This window comes from Rattus norvegicus, chromosome 19 (assembly GCF_036323735.1).
Source record: "Rattus norvegicus strain BN/NHsdMcwi chromosome 19, GRCr8, whole genome shotgun sequence".
NCBI lineage: Eukaryota > Metazoa > Chordata > Mammalia > Rodentia > Muridae > Rattus > Rattus norvegicus.
This window is the reverse complement of record NC_086037.1, coordinates 60322258-60342585: the sequence shown is the minus strand read 5'-3', so window position 1 is coordinate 60342585 and position 20328 is coordinate 60322258. Positions and strand designations below refer to the sequence as shown.

The window sequence follows — 20328 nt, the reverse complement described above, 5'->3', positions numbered from 1 at the left end:
CGCGATATCATTTTAAATTTTTTTCATATACTTATCTGGCTTAGGAATAATCGTGAGCCCTTACATCTAGTATGACACAAATTGAACTGAGCACTGATTCATATTTAAACTTCCACAACTAAATAGTTTTTGGAGTGTGGTCCTGGTGCCATTAGCAGTCATGTGTACTGAGAAAACTATTCCAGGGCTCTTATTACAAGGAACCAGAAGAGACAGACAGCTTGAGTGAGGTGAACAATGTCAGAAAGGTCCCGGCCTGCCACTCACTTGGTAGAGTATTTGCCTAACACACACAAATACCTGGGTTCAGTTCTCAGTGCCAAGTAAAAACCAAGCCTAGAATTGTATATCTATAATTCAAGCACTTAGGAGGCGGAGGCAGGAGGACTAGAAGTTCAAAGTCATCCTTGGCTGTGTAGAGAGTTTGAAACCAGCCTGGGATTCATGAGACTGTCCCCAAAATAAAAAATGAAAATAAAAAGCAATGCGCACACACGCACACACATACACACACAGACACACACACACATGTTTTATATATATAACATGTGTGTATGTATGTATTAAAAGTTCAATTGACAACACAAAGAGTCAGCAGTCGATAAATATTATCAGTTTAATTTTTTTCATATACTTGTCTACTTAGAAATAATCATTAGCCATTATACTTAATGTGATACAAATTGAAACAACCTGTGATTCATACTCATATTTGAATCTTCCACAACTAAACATTCTCTCGTGTGTGTGTGTGTGTGTGTGTGTGTGTGTGTGTCTGAGAGAGAGAGAGAGAGAGAGAGAGAGAGAGAGAGAGAGAGAGAGAGAGAGAGAGAGAGAGGGAGGGAGGTGGAGAAGGAGCTTCAACGAGCAGCTTTGGCCACTTAATCTGACAGGCTGTCATCATCGTGGAGCTGGGATGCCCAAGAAGGATCAAGGTCAGGGTGCTTACAGGCTGCTGGGCAGGACGCTCAAGGTTCTCCTAAGGTCCTGGACATTTAGATAGAAAATCTTCAGGGTGTGGACACTTGGTGTCAGGCAGGAGCAGCCCCACCCCTCACAAGAGTTTGAATGTACCAACTCCCAGTTAATTGAGTTTTCTTCTCTTTCTTAGCTTCCTTCCTCTCTGTCCTGCTGTTCCCCTCTTCCCTTTGTGCTCCTGGTCTGTCAATTTGGACCTTTTGTTGACTTAATAGAGACTGAAACCCCTTAGGGTCTGGAGTTTGCTGTTTTCATTCAACACTGGAAGGGGATTTGTGTGTGTGTGTGTGTGTGTGTGTGTGTGTGTGTGTGTGTGTGTGTGTGTGATTGTTTGCTCTTCTAAGCTAGGGTACAATACCTCTGCAGAAGTAGTGTGCTGGGGGCTCTAGATCCGGAACAAAACTCTCATTAATGGGGTGGTGGGATTTCCTGGTCACAGCTTTTAGACAAAGGGCAAAGGTCTCCCATTAACCAACCTCCAGTCTAAACAAGACTGTGTAAAATGACAGGGAGGGGAGGGAGAAAAAGAAGCCAAATATTTGTTCCCTATTGTAGAGCAGCAACAGAAGGGGGCCGTCAGTGTTACATACTGCCCCCTAAGGGACATCCCAGAAGGGGCGGTACTGGTGACTCCTGCCACCACGAGCTCGTATCGCTAGCTACTGGGAGTAGTGTGTGGAGGTTCTTAACCTCAGTCTGCGACTGGCACGGGGTGTGGGGACTCTGCTTGCTAGCACTTGTGTCTCCATCTGCCTTTGGGCTCCTACCCCCGGTTACCCATTGTATGCTACCCAAGATGGAAGAAGAACTTGCTGGCTGGAGGCACAATTTCCATTGGTTCCCCTTCAAGTAGGATTCTCTCAAAAAGTTTCAAGACCAGCAAGAACCTGCCATGTGTGTATAGGTCATTAAAGATCTATCTCTTTTATATGTTCATCAAGCTAAATCCCCATAGGCCTTCCCGTGCCTATGCAACCACATGACCTCTGCCCCTAATTCTATCCTAGGCCTCGAATGTAGACAGCTACTTGTTGTACGCCACATTCCTACCCACTGTTTCTTCACCCAGGCAGAAGGAGCTGGTCAATGGCCCTGATCTTAGCCCTGTCAAGAGTTCCCTCCTCAGTTCTTCCCTCCTTAGCTGGAGCTGACATGCAAGGCAAATAGTCGGTGCATAGTTCCTCAGCTTGTGCGCAGGCTTAGTGAGTCTGTCTTCCAGTATTGAATGCATGTAATCTCCATAGAGGAAAGAGCTATGAACTCAACAATCACTCCTGTGCCTTCAGCAAAGTGCCTGCTTCTGGAGACAAGGAGAACTCTATGCTTATGAATCATTGATCCAAAATGGCTGCTCCTTTCACCAACTCACCACCATATGAGCTACTTCTTCTAATGGGATGGCGTGTCCATGAGCTCAGACAAAGGCTAGAGGATTCAATTAATCTGGAGGTTCTTAACCTCAGGCTGCATGCCACCTGGCAGGAGAGCCTGGCTTCTTGGCTTGCTCTCCCTTTGGTATTTTGGACCCAAGGCTCTACCTTCTCCTTCTATACCATAACTTAAAAATGATCCAGGCACTTATGACCTCGGCTGCATATTGGAATCACCCATGAAGGGTCTTAGATGCTCAACTCTGGGTCCTATACAAGAGGGTGGATTAAATGAGGTAAAGCTCCTGGGAACCCACAGTATGAACCCCCAAGATTGGGGGAACCCTGGTCATTGATAAAGACCTGAGAAGAAGGTGAATTTTCTCCCAGAAGGGGGAGGTCTCAACCATGTATTTGTTTTTGGAAATTTTATGTTATTATATTTATTTATTTGATATGTGCATTCATTTCCACATGCAAACATGTGTGTACCACAGAACACATGTGGATGTCAGAGGATAACTTGCAGGATCAGACTCTCTCCTCTAGCTATTTGAATCCTAGGGATCAAAGTCAGGTTTCTAAACTTGGCAGAAAGTGACTTTACCCACTGAGACATCTCATTGGAACCCCAACCATAGATTTTTGTTGACCTCAGTCCTATCTATACCCTAGCATAGAATCCACTTACTTACTGTAATAGTAACATGCAGCAGTATAATGATAGCATTTACTGAGCATTCACTGTTGACCAGGCACTTCTGCTCAAAACTTTTTAATCCCCTTAGGAGATTCTCTAAGGGAATAGCCATGTTATTTCCCTTCTCCAATGGGGAAGCTGAAGTTCTGAAGTCAGTAGTTTGCCCCAAGGCTTACAGCTGCCCAATGTGGCCAATTCAGTTTCAACTTCCTCATTCAGCATCTGAATTTCTTACAAAATTGCAATAGCCTCCAAGGCATGAGTAGTTCATTCTCCATCTGTTTTCAAAACACCAGGACCAGGACACCGTGTTCGACAAAGGCCACCTTAGTTTTGCCTGGAGTCCACATCTGGGAATGTACATCTGTAATTCCAGGACTGGGAAAATAGAAGCAAAAACATTTCTAGTTTGAAACCAGCCTGGGCTACACAGTAAGTGCCAGACCAACTGAAGTTATAGTGAGTTTTTGCCTCAAAATAAAATAAGACGAAGTCAAACACAAAAATGAAGAGGTAGGGACATGGCTTAGTGGTAGAACATTAGTCTAGCATGCACCAGGCCCCAGATTGCATCCCAAAGGACACAACTAGAGGAAAATTCTTTATGAAAATTTTTACCATGAATTTGCTACTTTCAATACAATCAAAAGTAGTTGCCAAGAAAACCCTTATGATATTTCATTTCATGTTGCCTCAATTGGATGATCTGTGTGGTCTTGCGACATTCTGATGGCCTTGAACTAAATGATGAAACAGGACTTCATGACAAAAAAAAAACCCACCAACATGACTCAGAGTTTGTGCCCACAAGTGTGATGATGAAGAAGAGGCCAGTCGAAAGGGAGAAGTAGCTATGGGTAGGGAGGGGTGGCTCACTCTTGTAAAACCAGCCCTTGGGATGGAAGCAGGAAGGTCAGGAGTTCAAGGCCAAGTTCCACTGTGTAAAGATCTTGAGACGAGCCTGAGTTATGAATAAGAGTGTCTCAAAAGAGAAAACAAACAGAATAAAAGAAAGGTGACCGTGAGCCAGCACAGGGGACCCACTGCCAAGCAAAGTGCCTCTACCAAGGACTTCTTTTTTCTTTCAAAAAGCAAAATTACATGTCCACACAGAGAGGAGTCCAGTGGCCAGGGCATCACGAGTGGATGGACATTAAGCTCAGAAAAGAGCAGGAAGGAAAAGTGACTGTCTCGGGAGCCTTGAATTACAGTGGGGAAATAGTAGGCAGCTTGGAGAGAAATTGAACAGTGTGTTTCCCTTTAGTCTGTGAGCTAGCTGGGTGGAGCCATCCCTAGCTCTTACATTTCTGCTTTCCTTGATCCTGGGAAGAAAATAACAAGACTAAGGGTTTAGTTTGATCGATAGACTTAAAGAGCTTGGGAAGTTAAAACAAGAACAACAACAGGAATCCTTGAAATATCAAGGGAAAACTTGTGAGAAACTTCTGGAATACATTCCTGGAGCCAATATTTTGGAGGTTCAGAGGTAGCCTTGTTTGGAATAGGATATCATGGAGCCAAGGCTAGCCTTGAGGTCATTGTGTATCTGAATACAGAAGACATTGAACTTCTGATCCACCTACCTTCACCATTGCCAGTTTTGTTTGTTGGTTTTTATGACATGCTTGGAAACAAACCTGAGGTTTCGTATACTCCAGGCAAGCACCCTATCTGTAGACTGAACTTGTGTCCAAACCCAAGCTGGCTTAAAAACTTTAATAGGTTAATTCTACAAATTGTGTATGTTCTCTTTCGATGGGAGGCCTTATTTGGTCTGATGGTAACAGTACAAAGGACTTACCATCGTCCCCCTTTCCAGAAAAGTCTAGGAGAGGCTAAAATGAGTTCTAGACTTTTGTCTCTCCATAGCTACTATCTCTCTTGAACAGCTCAGTTGGCTAGTAAATAAAGGTGAAGAAGTGAGTGTTCTGGACAGAGCTGTCTTAATTCTGATATACAGATCCAACAAGGTGACATATTGACTTCAAGAAGGCCACTGAGCAAAGAGCATGACTACACAATGCAAATATTGCTGTTTTGTCGTCCCCAAAAGCTCAGGCATGTGATGGCTTTGACTTCTGTGAAGTAGATATGCCCAGAGTCCCCATGCCAGGGCTCATTTAAGAATTTAAAGAAAATGTGCTTCCTGGAGTGTGAGGTACAAACCTGAGCTCCAACAAAAGTCTCCTCTGCCCCCTGCTAGATGTCACCATCCCCAAACAACGAATGTCTTGGGGCTCACTGGCATGAGACTTTAATCCTTGGTGTGTAAATGGATTCAAAGATTGGGTTGGCAACACACCATGAAGCTCAGGTTGACAATCCAAGCCCTGGAAGAGCTTCAGATAATAGCCCAGTGGTTATGTTTTTCTTTTTCATGAAAATTCGTTGCTCACCTCCCAAAATATATGTGGACAGAGAATGTACTAGCTGGTTTTGTGTGTCAACTTGACACAAGCTGGAGTTATCACAGAAAAAGGAGCCTCCCTTGAGGAAATGCCTCCACGAGATACAGCTGTAAGGGATTTTCTCAATTAGTGAAGGGTTTCTCAATCAAGGGTTGGAGGGCCCCATTGTGGGTGGTTCTGTCTGTGGGCTGGTAGTTTTTTCTGTATGAAAGCAAGCTGAGCAAGCCAGGGGAAGCAAGTAAGTAACATCCCTCCATGGCCTCTGCATCAGCTCCTGCTTCCTGACCTGCTTGAGTTCCAGTCCTGACTACTTTTGGTGATGAACAGCAATGTGGAAGTGTAAGCTGAATAAACCCTCTCCTCCCCAACTTACTTCTTGGTCATTCATGATGTTTTACACAGGAATAGAAACCCTGACTAGGACTACTTTTTCACATTGGCTTATAACAAATCAAATAATGACCATGCTTTTAAAAAAATCTTTTATAAGTAAGAAGTCACCTCTTTTCACTTTGCCTAACCATGGCAACCAATGGAGAGGGGAGAAAGGCTTCTACGGCCACAATTTAGTGTTTGAGATGTCAGCTGAACAGTTTGGCAATGTTTAAAACTGGATTTGGAATGATATTCTTGTAGTTTGAATGGGATTTAGTCCTGAGAGAAAGGTCAGGTTGCTCATTACTAGATAGAGCGGGCTCCAAAGTATAGACTTTGGAACTAGATAAGACTGTCAACTCCTCCTCCTCCTCCCCTCTCCCTATCTGGTAAAATAGTAGATGATCTCCTTATGCTCTCAGAGAGCAACTTCCTCTGAGAACTGTTAAGAGTATTTACCTAAAAGCCTTGAGACCTACAGTGAGTAAGAAGCTGTTCCCTGATAACATCACGACAACCCGAATATTTCCAATGACTCTGTGTGGTTAACACACGTTCTCCTTAACAGCCTCAAGTGTGCTCAATGGCTTGGATTTGATGGAGGACATCTGAGGCAGATCCCAGCCTCCTCAGCAGGAGAAAGTAGCTTCCCCCAAGTTGGTCACACTTGCTCTTCAGAAAACTGAGTAGCAAGGAACTTCTCCAAGAGTAAGGGGACAATGAACGAGGCCCGCTGATCAAAGACACAGTTGCTTAGAAACAGTTGTCTTGCCAGGCAGCGATTGTCACAGTTCCCCGATTCAATTCTCCTCCCAGGAAAAAGAAACCAGTGTACTCGAGTCTAAGAGGAGGAACAACATCAAGGGGAGTTCAGAGGAAGCTGTACAACTCAGAATGACCCTGACATTATCTCCAAAGGAGCTGAGGTCTTGCTTTGTCCCTGCATTCAAGTCCCTTCGGAATTACCTCAGAACACTGAAGTAGAAGGGCCTGTAGATTCCCATGTAGATTATGATGGGATCTCAGATCCCCCAGGGGCTTCTACCTTTTACACAATCACTGCATCTCGCCTTATTATCGAAAATCTGTGGGGAAAATCTTTCCACTGGGCTCCATCCAACCGATGACCTATCAGCTGGGGAGGGCACAGGACTGAAATAAATAATCTGATCACATTCTGAGATAGAGACAAACCCTCTCCTCCCCTCCCCCACTTATATTCGCTTCCTCATGGCCCCTGCTCTTTTTCTTGTATTCAGCAGTTCTAACAGCCATAGGCGAGGGTAGTTCTTGAGTCCTGTACCAACAATGGATGTTCTGATATAGCTGCTTTCCCTTCTTGAAACATCCTGCATAGGTTTTCCTTGGGAACTCCACCAGAGAACAATATAAGGGTCAGGGAAAAAAAGAGTAGACGTGTTGGGCTCAAACCAGTTTCTGCCAGTTACTCCAGGTCATCCAGGGTCAGACGTCAGTGAGTCTTTCCCTAACTCTGGGGCAGGAACAACTCTGATATCACTTCTTTGACAAAAGGCAGTCATTAGCATTTTATACTATGTGTACACAGCATGTGCAAGACTACAGCTAATGCATAGAAAGTTTACATGAAGTAAAAGGCCTTTTAAAGATCACATTTCCTTTCTCTTTTGTTTGCAGAAAGCGCTATGATTTATTTCAAGGATATTCATAAAACTGGATTTGTGTGAGTGACAAGGTTTCCACACCCATCTTTTCTCTAAGATTTATGTTTTGGATAAGCCATAAGATTGGAATCTTGCTGTACAGTAGCTCGGCCCCAGATGTGGGATCTCCTGGGCCCTCCCTCACAACCACTGCCACAAGTATATATTTAAAGCAACAGGAATGAGCTCCTTGCAATTCTGGAGGTTGGCAGCGGAATTACAAAAGGCTGTGCTCCCTCTGAGACTTAAGGGGACAGCTATGAGTGAACCTCTCTACCTCAGGGGCTGCCACCCATCTCAAGATGGAATGAAAGCACCCCAATCTATATGTATGTTTTTGAGGAGTGTTTTTCTCCAAGAATGTCACCTCAGTGACCCTCCCCTTATCTCTATCATTAGGGGCTATCCACACCCAGGGTGACTCTCTTCAATATATACTCTGGATTTTCCAACTATAGAGATTTTTGTATTCATTGATTGATTGAGTGAATGATTGATTGATCTATCACTATGGTAGGGATTGAGCCTATGGACTTCCATGTGCTAGGCATGCACTCTACCGCGAGCTATGAACCAAGGTCATTTTGTTTTGGTTTGGTTTGATGTTCTACTTTTGAGACACAATCTCAAGAAGTTACCCAGACTGCTCTTGAATTCCTGATCCTCATGCTTAGCCTCTGGAGTAGCTGGTCTTCTGGGCCTTTCCCACCAGGCATCACTAAAGATTTCCAACATGTCTTGTGAGATAAAATTGAAGTCCTAATAATGTTGCCTGTGGTACCGGCCTGCAGGACCTTAGCCCAGCATCTCCTTTGAAACAGATGGGTATGTTCTCAGGCACATGGATCTTTCGCATGTCATCTTTCCTCTTTGATGACTCAGTTTCTTTATCTGGTATTTTGGTTTCTGTATTGTTCTCTTTGAGACAGAGTCGAATGTAGTCCAAGCTGACCCTGAACTCACTGTACTGAGGATGGATTTGAACTTCTGATCCTCCTGAAAGCTGAGATGGTAGGCGCACACATCACCATCACTTAGTGGCCCCACTCACATCCCCAGCCCCCTACATCTGTTGGAAAGAGGGTCAGCGCCACCTGCTAAGCAGAGCTCAGCTCTTCTATTGTTCTCCCTCAGGACTATCTGCTTCCCTGCAGATGCTCGCACACTCCTCTTCTGTGTGCTAGGTGAGCCATCTCCCCCACCAGACAGGCTGGAACCACCAGCTCTTGCTCCTATTGTGTCCGCCACACGGGTCTGTGCACGGCATCTGATAGGATAGGTACACTACACATACTTCAGAATAGATGGTTAATGGGCACAGACTTTTCAGCCTCTTGCCAAGTATTAAAGGCTTGACTTGGCCTTTGAGCAGCTTGGGAAGCACTGGCTTTCCCTCTATTTGAACTTTGTCCTGAGTTACATTTTAAGTGCCATCAGTAAAACAAGACTTGAGGCAGGTATGTCCAGAGAAGGGAATCTAATATGAGGTAAGTCCAGGAGAGCTACAGGAAAACCAGATAATGAATGGACCACTAAGTAGATGTCCAGGTCAGATAGGCCAGGCTGTGAGGTAAAAGCTGGACCCAGTGCCCACCATGAGACAGGACACCTAAAGGAGACAGTATTTCCTAGCTGTGCCCTTCTTCTCCACCCAACCATCCCAAATTGGTACCCCTACCTTTGTCCTAAGCAACTGAGATGTTGGTAGGGAAAGGATGTGAGTCCCTGCCATACAAACCAAGGATGCAGAAGCAGAAAGAGATCCTCTACCTCGCCCTAGCACACAGATGACTACCCTGTTTCCCAAAGGCAGTGAGTCTGTGAGTTAGACTTTGGTACTGGTGACAGGTCATATGGACATGGAACTGTCCCCACTCTAAAAGGATGTACCACTCAGGAGCTTGCCATGGTGATCAGTGTCTGCGCATGGCCCCATACATACTGATAAATATGGGAGGAAATGGGAAGTTTAGTTTATTAAATTCTATCCCAGTCACAGGAAGCCTAGGCTAAGCACCTACAGAGTGAAACCAGGCCCTAAATTCTAGAGGCAACCATCTCGTGGAGTATCTCCAATGCTCCCTCAGTGGATTGGGGACCAGTCCATCTGAGAAGCATTACAATAGCTCCAGAAGATGGGGAATGCCATAGATTTCCTCTGGGGAGGAATGGGACAGCACTTGGACCTGGTAGATAGCATCTTGAAGCTCACCTTTATCGTGTGATTGTACAATCCAAATCCCATGCCGAGAATTCTGTCTGCTCCTTATTAAAGTCACTGCATATAGCACAGTGACTAAGCCCGCAGGTTGTGCATTCAGCTCTGGCTGGTTTAGAACTCAGCTCCATTGATAAACGTTCATTACAAAGACAGTTGTAGAATCAGATTTGAAAGCACAGGTGTGTATTTCCCACACTTTTAAAGTACAGGTAGGAGAGTCTTAAGTTCAAGGCAAGTCTGGGCTACATAGAGAGGCCCTGTCTCTCACAAAAAGAGGTTAAAAGGGTAGAGAGATGTCTTCCTCAGTCAGCTACTGCTATGCAAGCTTGAGGATCAATCCCCTGTGCCAGTGGAAAAAGCCTGGTGTGATGGCATTTGCCCTATAATACCAGAACTTGAGAGCAGAGACAGGAGCATCCTAGGGCTTGTCCACAGCCAACCTGGCTGAATCAGCAAGTTCCAGTTTCAACGAGAGACCCTGTCTCAGAAGCTAAACTGGAGATTAATAGAGAAAGACACCAACATTAACACATTAACGTCTGGCCTACATGCATGTAACACACACACACACACACACACAAAACGCACACACACACACACACACACACACACACACACACACACACACACAAACCTGACAATTGCAACCCTCCAGGACCTACAGTACCTTCTTTGACTGAAAAGGATGTTTAGAAAGAAAAGATTTCTCCCTTTGGGACACAAATTCGGTGACCCGTGTAACCAGTCCTGGAGAAAGATAATTGTAGAGCTGAGCGCTAATGAGTTAAGGGAAATTAATATGTAGAGGTGGCCATATCTCTTATCAGATAAGAGTCGGCCTTGTTGAATACTCTGCCCTCAGTTCTAAGCTGCCAGGAGAGATAACTTTCTTATCTGATTGGAGGTAGCTTCTCTGCCTGTGGGGGTCTCAGATTTGGGATTTTATGAGGATTTTAAAGACAAGTGTTCTGCTCGTGATTCATCCATGGGGGGGTGACCTGCCCCCAGGAACAACTGTGGGAGGCTAAGAACAGAAGAATGACTCTACTTCTCTAAACCTCAGTTTCCCCGGCTCTGAAATGGGCATGAAATGCCTCCATTCATGCTCCTCTACAAAACTATTATGAGAACTGTCTTCAGTAGAGGTCCTTGTCTGGTGGTCTTAGCCACTGTGTATTCATAGACAGCCCCCAGCCCCCTGCACTGCTCTTGTCTTAGACACAGATTCTAGAATGCTCTAGAAACTTTGTCTAGTTAAGTCAGTCCCTCTGGATATCGCCTTCTAACTTCACATATCTGCTCCTTTTGCATTCTCTCTCACAGGGGGTGACCAGACAGTTCCCAACCTCCCACTTGAGTCACAGAGGTACCAGCATATAGTTTTATCTTTTCTCTCCCATAACCATGCAGAGAGATCCCATCTCCTTCTGTCAGTCACCCTCTTCTGCATAACAACTTCCCCCCCAAAATCATAAGGGTTCCAAGCTTTCCAGTATTATTGCTTAGAAACCCCTTTGGGTCCAAAATGTACAGAGCATAGAATGCTCAGTGATGTTAAGTACAGAGCTGTAAGAACTCCTAAACCAAAGGGTTATCAGGGGCACAGGTAAGGGATTATCTTTTCAAGTGACCTATCTGGGCTTCTAGCTTGGGTTTCCTTACATCATGGTGGCCTAGGGTTCTACATGTGGTTGGTGGCTCTGTGAGGGGAAAAAAAAAAAACTGCTCTACATCACTGAATTGACATAATGTCACTTTAACTGCCCAGTGTCAGGCCATCTAGGAAACATGGACCCCACTTCATTTTTTTAAATTATTTAAATTTATGAGTATGGTGGGGTGGTCATTCATGAGTGCAGGTGCCCTCAGAGTCCGGAAGTCTCTAGGCTACTGCCTAGCCTAGAGAGCCTAACCCATAAGAAGTTTTCATAAGGAGACAAACAAGGGTGTGTGTGTGTGTGTGTGTGTGTGTGTGTGTGTGTGTGTGTGTGTGTGTACAAAGAATTCAATGTTTAACTGAATGCTTCTTCTGCACGAGAACTCTTCCCAGTGATTTGGAATACAGAGACGTTGCAAACTGATGTCTTATTCCTGCCTGGGTAGATGTACCCACCTTCATTATCCATAGGTCATGGCAGGACTCTGGGGAATAAGGGATATAAGGGATGGAGAGATAGCCCTGGGCCTCATGCCACCATCCTCACAATGGAACGAGGTCTTCGCTGCCAGCTGCCGGTCCTCACATCATCTGTGTCCGCCCAGGCCCTGCTTCCCAGGGAAGCGGCTGGTATGCAGAGTTGAACCCTCTCAAGGCCGAGAGCCCGGGAGGGCTTCCTCTTTGCCTGCTGTAGAACAGCACAGCAGCTGGGCCCTGAGCATGGCAGGTGTCTAACAGCCCTCGGCAATCCTGCAAAACAGGAAGTGAGAGAGAACACCATATCCAATTGAAACTGTGGTGGACTGTGGGCTGCAATGCTTAATTAACCAACCCCAGTCATTGCACAGATCTCTGTAGTTTCGGGAGAGGGGGGAGGGGACAGAGCACATGGGAGACAGCAGACCCACTTACAGAATGTGTTTGTGCCGATCCTGTTCCCTGGATCCTGCCCACAAAGTGCAGACCGATCACTCTCAGATTCAGTTCTTGGTAGGTTTTCAAGGTATCCCTGTTCACCCCCGCCCTATACCCTACTCAAGCTTAGATTTGTCCCATCATCCCCACACTTTGCGATGTGTACTCAGTAAGAATATGTTACAGGCATTTATTTCTTTTATATTTAAACTTTTTTTTTTACATTTATTTATTTATTATTGGCTGGGGGGAACGCCACATCATGAATGAAGCAGATGACTTGTCAGAGACTGTTCGGGTCTCCAGTATTGAACTCCTGTCACTGTGATTGCTGGCAAGTGGGAATGTCTGTTTGTGGGCAGCTCCGAGCAGCACTTGGCTCTTTGAGATATCCTAGCACATCTGTGCATGACCACTCTTGCCCTATTCCCAGGCATTATTCCCTGTATAGGGCGTGGATCTGTTAGAATGGCTGTCAGGAGTATATAAGGAATGAGATTGTATGTTTGAAAGAATAAAAGCTCAGTAAGGCAAAAGAGTAGTTACTAAGCAGTTGACACTGAACTTCAGACTATGACTCGATTGCTACTGGATGGTAGTGGCATCTTAGAAATGGAATAACTTTGTTTTCTCCCTTCAGTGAATGTAGTCAAGGAGCTTCACCACAGTACTTGGCACCGAAACTTGTCTTGACTGTTTGACTTGGAAGGATGTCTGGGTTATCCTTGGAGGACTATACGACCCAGGGAGATGTGAGTGTATTAAAACCTGCTAAGGAGTTGCCCTCTGGCTGGTACAGCACAGTTTGTTTACAATAACTATCCTCCTAACAACCTTTCTGGGTAGGAATTGTCATTCCTCGCTTCTAGAGTTGACAAGCTCAAGTCACCGCTATGTGACAGAGCCAGGAATTGAACACACACTGTCAAGCTTTACAGATTCCACTAAGTCCGTAAATATCAGGATGGGGAAGAATCTCTTTTGTGGGGCTAATGGGCACAACAAGAAACGATTAGCTGTCCCATCAAAAGGACCAGGAGCTCATCCAATGAGTCTCAGAATGACTCCTGAAAGAATTGCAAATGCAGATTCACACGCAGTGGCAAATTTTGCAAAGTCACTTTTTCTGTCTTGGTTTGGAGGCTGCCACAGTCACTGTGTGGGATAAGCTTCTTAAAACAGTGATGCCTGTGTCTCACCCTCAAGACATTCAGATGTAGTGGCTGTGGAGAGACACCAAGAGCTTTCATTGTTTACAAATCTCCTCCCACTTTCCAACCAGTACCCAGTTGGCTGTAGTGTGTATTCCCAAGGACCAGACTGGGAGAAATTGTTCTCCAATTGCTATCCAAGTGTTTGAACTAAGGCTGTATTTCCACTGTATCTGCAGGATTGCACAAGAGAAGGCCATTGCTGAGAGGTGGCCTCATGGGTAAAGTATTTGTCTTGTAAGCTTAAGGACCTAAATTCAATCCCAAGAACCTTTGCAAAACAAACAAACCAGACCTGGTGGTTTCCCATAATCCCAGCAGTGGGAAGGGAAGAAGAAACAGGCATATATCCCTGGGGCTTACTGGCCAACCTGCTTAGTCAAATTGGTGAGCTCTGGGCCAGACAGAGACCTTGTCTCAAAAGAGTTGGTGAGCTCCTGAGGAAAAGCACTAAGGTTGTCCTTTTGCTTCCGCGTGGACTCACGGAAGCGTTTGCAGCAAGAGAAGACACACAATGTGCAGAGGAAGCCATGACTCTAAGGTTGCAGTTGTCTTGACTAAGCAAGGTCCAGCCTGGACCTTCAGAAAGTGGGGCCAATGCAGTTCTCCAGGACCTGATCTGCAATGGCAGGCAATGTATCTTTAAGTACCTACCACCAGAAGAGGCAGGAACAAATGTCCACGGGAAACCAGGCATCCCTCAGGAAATGTAAATGGGTCAGGGACTCTTAAAGAATTTAAATGAGCATGAAATAGGTGTAGAGGGTTTTCTGGGCCAATATGCAAGCAAACTAGTAAATAACTATTTTCAGCACCGGGTTTGGTTGGCGGAATTTGCATAGACATGTGATGCGCTGAGTGTCTATTTTTACCATGCAAATCTGCAATCTGTAAAGAGAGCTTCGTGCCCCTTGTGGAGACTGTTGGCTGGAAAGAGCTGATTTTCAGTGGGGCTGGATCTGGAGTTCTCTACAATAAGGAGTCCAGGTGAGAGCTAAAGGGTGAGCAGAAAAGGAGCGAGGGGGTGGGTGGAACTCTGCCCCCAGGTTGAGCCCTCTTAATGCCAGGATCTTCCCCGGAGCAAAGTGCTGTCCTTGAGAGACAGGAGTTCAAGTGGAAAGTTTGACATTTTCTGTGGCGCTGGGCTTGCACACCACTTCCTAACCTTTCTTAGAAAGACACTGCCATCATTATTAACTTATTATGTCAGTGTGAATCTGATCTTCCACACTGAGATGAGGGTGCGCCCTTGACAAATATTGCAGAACTCGAACTGTCTCTGCCTTCTGCCTGGCTCTCCTTTTATTTCATGTGTCAGCCATGACTTAGAGCTAAAGATTTGGGGTCAATCTTTTCATGCTTTGTTTTAAGTTCTGCATATGGCTACCAAGTGGGTGTTTTATGGTTGTACAATGGGCTCCCTGGAGGCACGATTTGCCCATGAACTTGGCATCTGTCTTCAAGTTATTAGGCAATAGTAAATTTCTTTGGCCTTTCCTTGCTTTCAGAATGCACATGGCAGAAAGGAGAGAAAAGCATCTATCATAGCAAGGCCTTGTGTAGGGCAGAGAGCCCTGGATGGGTTTTAAGTGGGATGGTGGTGGCTTGTAAGTGTCTTGCTGGCTGACTGAAACATTGTAAGAAGTCTGCTGAATAAGTACTCGGTAGAGGCCATTTCTAGCTATGCATTTGCTACACAAGTCAGGATACCTGTTTTATTAAAGTAACTCCTAGGACTAGAGAGATGGCCCAGCCAGTGAATTGGTTACGTGGCTCATGGCTACAACAAAATACTTGACAAAAGTCACTAAGTCAAGAAGGTTGATGTGGGCTCCCCGTTCCAGGGGATGTAATTCATCCCAGCAGGGACATCATAGCTTCAGGGACCCCCTGGTCATACTGTGTCTATATCAGGAAGCAAAGGCTGTTGCTCAGCTCAAATTCTTCCTTCTGCTCAGTTTAGGACCCCAGTCTATGGGTTCCTGCTACTCACATTCAGGGTGAGTCTTCCTGCTTCTGTTAAACTAATCTAGACCATCCCGCATAGACATCCCCAGAGGATAACTCAATCTGGGCACTCCCTCACAGGCGCGTCTAGAGGCTGTGTGCCACGTGAGCTCCAGCTTGAGTCAGAGAACCTGTCCCAAAAGATAGTTGTATAGCAACAGAGAGAGATACCCTAACTTGACTTCTAGCCTCTACACACACACACACACACACACACACACACACACACACACACACACACACACATCAATTTATAGGAACATGTTTAATATAAAATGGCACTCAAAGACTCCTCCCTTCCCACCACTATATTTTATTTTTTGAGGAGAGGCAATGCTAAACACAATAAGTGGAATGGTACCCTCACTCCCACAACCCTGGCTAGGGAAGACAAGCCCTTCCATACAATGGCAAAAGAGAACAATCTGGTGAAAATCCTGGTGTGTTTGCCGAAGGTCTAATAGCAGCCAAGTATGGGCACGTAGTATCTGGAGCTCTAGTGTACGCCTGTGTGTGGCTCTTGGATTCTTTCATTTTCAAAATATTGGTTCTTTGTCAGTCCTTGAGTCTGTGGCATCTGCTGAGTAATTGGTGTGGCAAAGCTACCATATTTGGACAATTTTCAGAAACTATGAAGATTTCTGTGACAGCTCTAAAGACTTCCGAATGTGCTTCCAAGGGGGAGATTTTAAACATTTGTTTTCTAAAACAGAAAAACAAAATCGATGCTTCCTGTTCTAGCAGTAATTGGGAAAACACAAAATAAAATGAAGGGGACACAAGTATAAGACCGGGGCTATAAGCTTTTGGGGTGCTCTGTTTTGTCTTTAAGACAAAGTCTTCTATGTATAGCCCAGGCTGGCCTTCAAGTAGTGACCCTTCTTTTTCTGCTTCTTGTGTCCCAGGATTATAGGGGGTCCACGCTACGCCCAGCCTATGGTTTTGTTTTGTTTTTGTAAAATATAGTGCTTTATGTGCACACCAATCTAGAAACAGAGGTGTTTTTCAAATCCACACCAAAGCACGTTTAAAAAGAACGAGGCTTTGCAAACCCTTGAGCCACGTGCAGTACACTCGATGTGTGTTTCTTGAGAACTATGTGGAAGTTTCTTACACCTAGTGTAATGTGATGTGCGTCTCGAGAAAGGCATTTCTTTTCACATCAGTGAATTTAAAAGAATTAGTAGATGGTATTTTACCTAAACCCCATGCACCCATTCACATCCATCTGCCCATACACTTATCCATCCGCCCAACCATATGTCCTTATATGAATGCCTCTGTCCATTATTCCAACCATACATACCTCCATCCATCCATTTGCTCATACATACATATATGTATCCATCTATCCTCCCATCTGTCTACTTACCCCACCCATCCATATAGCCATCCATGTATCTGTCCCCACCTACCAATACATATACATATGCATACACATACACATGTGCACACAATACATATACACTATATACACCATATACATAGAATCATATACATGTACATATACCTCATATACATACGCATACACATACACATATACATACTTGCATTCATCCTTCCCTCCGCCATCTATCTATCCACCTGTCTATCCATCTACCCCTCTATCCACATAAGCACGTACACTTGTTCTACAGTGTGTGCAAGGTATTTGCAGTTCAGCCTGTTAACTGTCAGAGATGAATCAGGCTCGGCCCTATTCTCCTGCACCCTGGAGCTCAGAACCTTATCCAATAGACTCTCAGCAGGTCCAGATTTAGATTTGGGGAAGTTTGACTATTTGTGAGCAATCCTGTGACTCTGTAGCCTGCTCTTCCCACTGCTGCATGAATATAGAAAATGCCCTCGATGAGACTAATGAGCAGGACGAAATCTCTGCATGCATTAGTGAGCTTAGCTGGCAGCCCAGCGTCTGTCCAAAAACCAACATCGTGATTCCCTACACCGTTTCCTTTCTCACAGGATAAAAGGCTGCTCCTGGGGGATTCAATCGCACATCCCACAAAACACCTGCCAAATCCACCTTGAGAGAGAGTTTAATTAAGCTGGCGTGGAGGTCAGTCACGCAGTGGACAAGGAGTCACATGATGAAGCAGGGAGAATCAGAGAGAGAGACGAGAGAGAGAGAGAGAGAGAGAGAGAGAGAGAGAGAGAGAGAGACCGACCCTAAGTGATTTAAATAAAAAGCATACATAGAAAAGAGAAAAGAAGAAAAGGAAAAGTTGTGTTTTTCTGAGTAATTCAGAAAAGCAGAGCAGACTTAAGAACACTGTGTGGCTGTAAGCCACTGCCCCACTTAACGTCTGAATAGGAAGGTTTAGATGACATGGCCCCTGAAGCTGTGAAGTTTCCATCCAGCTTCTCAGTAATATCAAAGGTCTTTGTTGACTAAATAGAGTAATTTTTTATCCTGTTGCCATGGCCCCCAGAGTCTAATTTTGGAGCAATTACAAATATTTGGTGGCTGGGCTTTCACAGGTCTGAGTTCCTCTTAGCTCCTATGTCCTTTGGTGACATCCTTAATGAGTCGCTGGAGAGAGGGACACTAGGGACCAAGTCATAGATTCTCCATGACAATCCCATACAGTTGCAATGTTTCTCTAATCTCAAAGGGAGAGAAGGAGTCTTCCAGGCCCCTCAGTCTCATAACCTCTAAGAGACGTTACCCAGTGTCAGGTCCATGGTATTTGCCAAGCTTACTCAGTCTTTTCACCAAGTAGAAAAGATAGATGTCCCCAGCGAAGGTGCAGAGCCACTGAACTCAGTGTCACTCTTTATTGTTGGAGTATACTGATCCTATGTTCCGAGAAGGCATTGTCTCTATGCTTTGCTATTTGCCTGTCATAGACAGAAAATTAGAACGCTCTAGGGAGCACGCTGGGACCCAGTGTGCACCTTCAGCACCAAGGGCTGCAGCGGGTTTCCCTAAGACAGATTACTCCAAGAGCTGGTATCCGGGTGCGCTTCTGGTAGGATGTGGTGGATCAATAAAGATGCTCAAAACCCTTTCCAAAGATACAGTTGGTTGTATAAAGCCAGGGTTACCTTGAAGAGTTAGGCTCTCTTCACTTGATACACCCCTCCTTCTTCCCAGTAAACCTTGGAATTGGATTTTCACCTCCCCTCAGGGCCTTCCCCAACACCTCACCTCATCACGGTGTTTTGCATTGGGATCGGTGGCCATCTTTACCTAATACCCTCTGTCCAGCAGTACCCCTACCTTCCCTCTTTCCATTCCACTTCTATATGATAGGTAAACACATGCTCACACATCCTGGCAACCTCCTCCCCCATCTCCAAGTTCTTCTTTCCTGCACCCTGGGCAACACTTATCCCTGCCTGTCCCACCCTTCCTTCGCCTACTCTACTCCCCCCTCCTCACCTTACTTTTTTGCTGTTCTGGGACGGACACGCACACTGTTGGAAAGCCACCCAGAGAGGAGGATAGCTGGACTGGCATGCCAATGGCTCCTGGGAGACAGGAGTCAGGAATGACTTCAGCACAGGGCTTGGTCTTGTAGTTTAGCTGATAGAAAGCATGCATTGAACTCTGGATTCAACCCAAGCACCACACAAAACCAGTTGTGGTGCCTCTTGCCTACATAATCCCAGCACTCAGGAGGATCAGACACCCAACTTCATCCTTGGCTTTGTGGGGATTTGAACACCAGACTTGGATACACGAGACACTATGTTTTGATTTTGTTTTTGTAAAACAAACAACTTTATTTCTAATTCAGTTGCTACCCAACACTATTCAGCATCGGCGTCTAAGAAACAGACTCCTGGTCTCAGAGAAACCCCTAGTAAACTAGATTATAGGTAAATGGTGCAGTCAGGTGAAACAGGACTGAGGCAGGAAAGAAACTAGACCCTACACCTACAGGTTGGTTCCTCTAAAGCATAGCAACATGTCCTAGGGAACTCTGGGGTATGGTTATCACCCAGAGTTGCCTTGCACTGAAAGAGAGGGCACCGGGCACCATATCATTCCCTAGACCAGCAAACTGCTCAGGAGAATGGAACAAATCCTACTGGCAGCTTTTATATAAAGAGGTTTCCCTAGCCAAAGGTCCATTTCAGAAGACATGGCTGAGAGCTAAGAAGAGGCTGAGTGAACCCTGCTGGGAAGGGGTAGGGGCGGGGGCTGGGGCTGGGGAGGTGCTGGGGGCAGGGTTCACCAACAGCTTAAGTACCACTCCTTGTAAATCCTCCTGCAGAAGCATCAGGTTCCCCATTGCAAATCCCTCAAGCACCAACTCAACTCTAGAAAGAAAGGACTCCTCTTCCACTGTCCTTGCAACCCCACTGTGTGTCTTTCCATTAATTAATCCTACTGTGTGCATTTCCACTAGTTAATTCTACTGTGTGTATTTCCATGATTTCCCCCTATGGTTTATCAGTTCCTCATTGCAGCTGTGTGGAATATCAGGAAGATACGTGTGGGTTACCTCAGGAAGCTGCCTGCTATGTCTGTTAACCATGTTAAAAGCTTCTTTGTACAATAATGACATTGTTGTTGTTACTGTGTGTCAGGAGAGGTGTTCCGGTTTTGTTTTGTTTTTTATTCACATCACTGAGGTCTATTCTTACCTTTACTTGATAGGCTCCTTCCTTCCCTGAATGTCTGTATACCTAGGTCCACCTTTGATGTCACCACTGTCCTAAAGACATCTCTAAGGAGCTCTCTCTAACTCTCTCCTGGCCTTGCCTTTCAGAGAGCCACTAAGATCAGTGTTCTCAACCTTCTTAATGCTGCTACCCTTTAGCAACATGTTGCTCCTCATGTTCTGATGACCCCTAA

The 20328-nt window shown here is 45.2% G+C and overlaps 1 protein-coding gene and 1 long non-coding RNA gene across 4 annotated transcripts in view; one reads left to right on the top strand and one right to left on the bottom strand.

Annotated features, from left to right (window-relative positions):
- Maf (MAF bZIP transcription factor) overlaps positions 1 to 20328 on the top strand; it is a 362946-nt gene that overhangs the window by 279560 nt on the left and 63058 nt on the right. For 2 of the 3 annotated variants that reach the window (XR_010060025.1, XR_010060024.1), the window contains exon 1: positions 12037 to 14504. The exons of the other annotated variant lie outside the window; for it this stretch is intronic. The gene's annotated coding sequence lies outside the window, so the exon portion shown is untranslated. Of the gene's footprint in view, positions 1 to 12036; positions 14505 to 20328 lie in introns of those variants that run through there. 3 annotated transcript variants of the gene reach the window in all.
- LOC134483377 (uncharacterized) lies at positions 11801 to 20280 on the bottom strand. Its single transcript, XR_010060249.1, has 2 exons — positions 20118 to 20280; positions 11801 to 12141 (listed from the first exon to the last, which is right to left on the bottom strand). It is a non-coding gene; the product is annotated as an uncharacterized LOC134483377 (long non-coding RNA).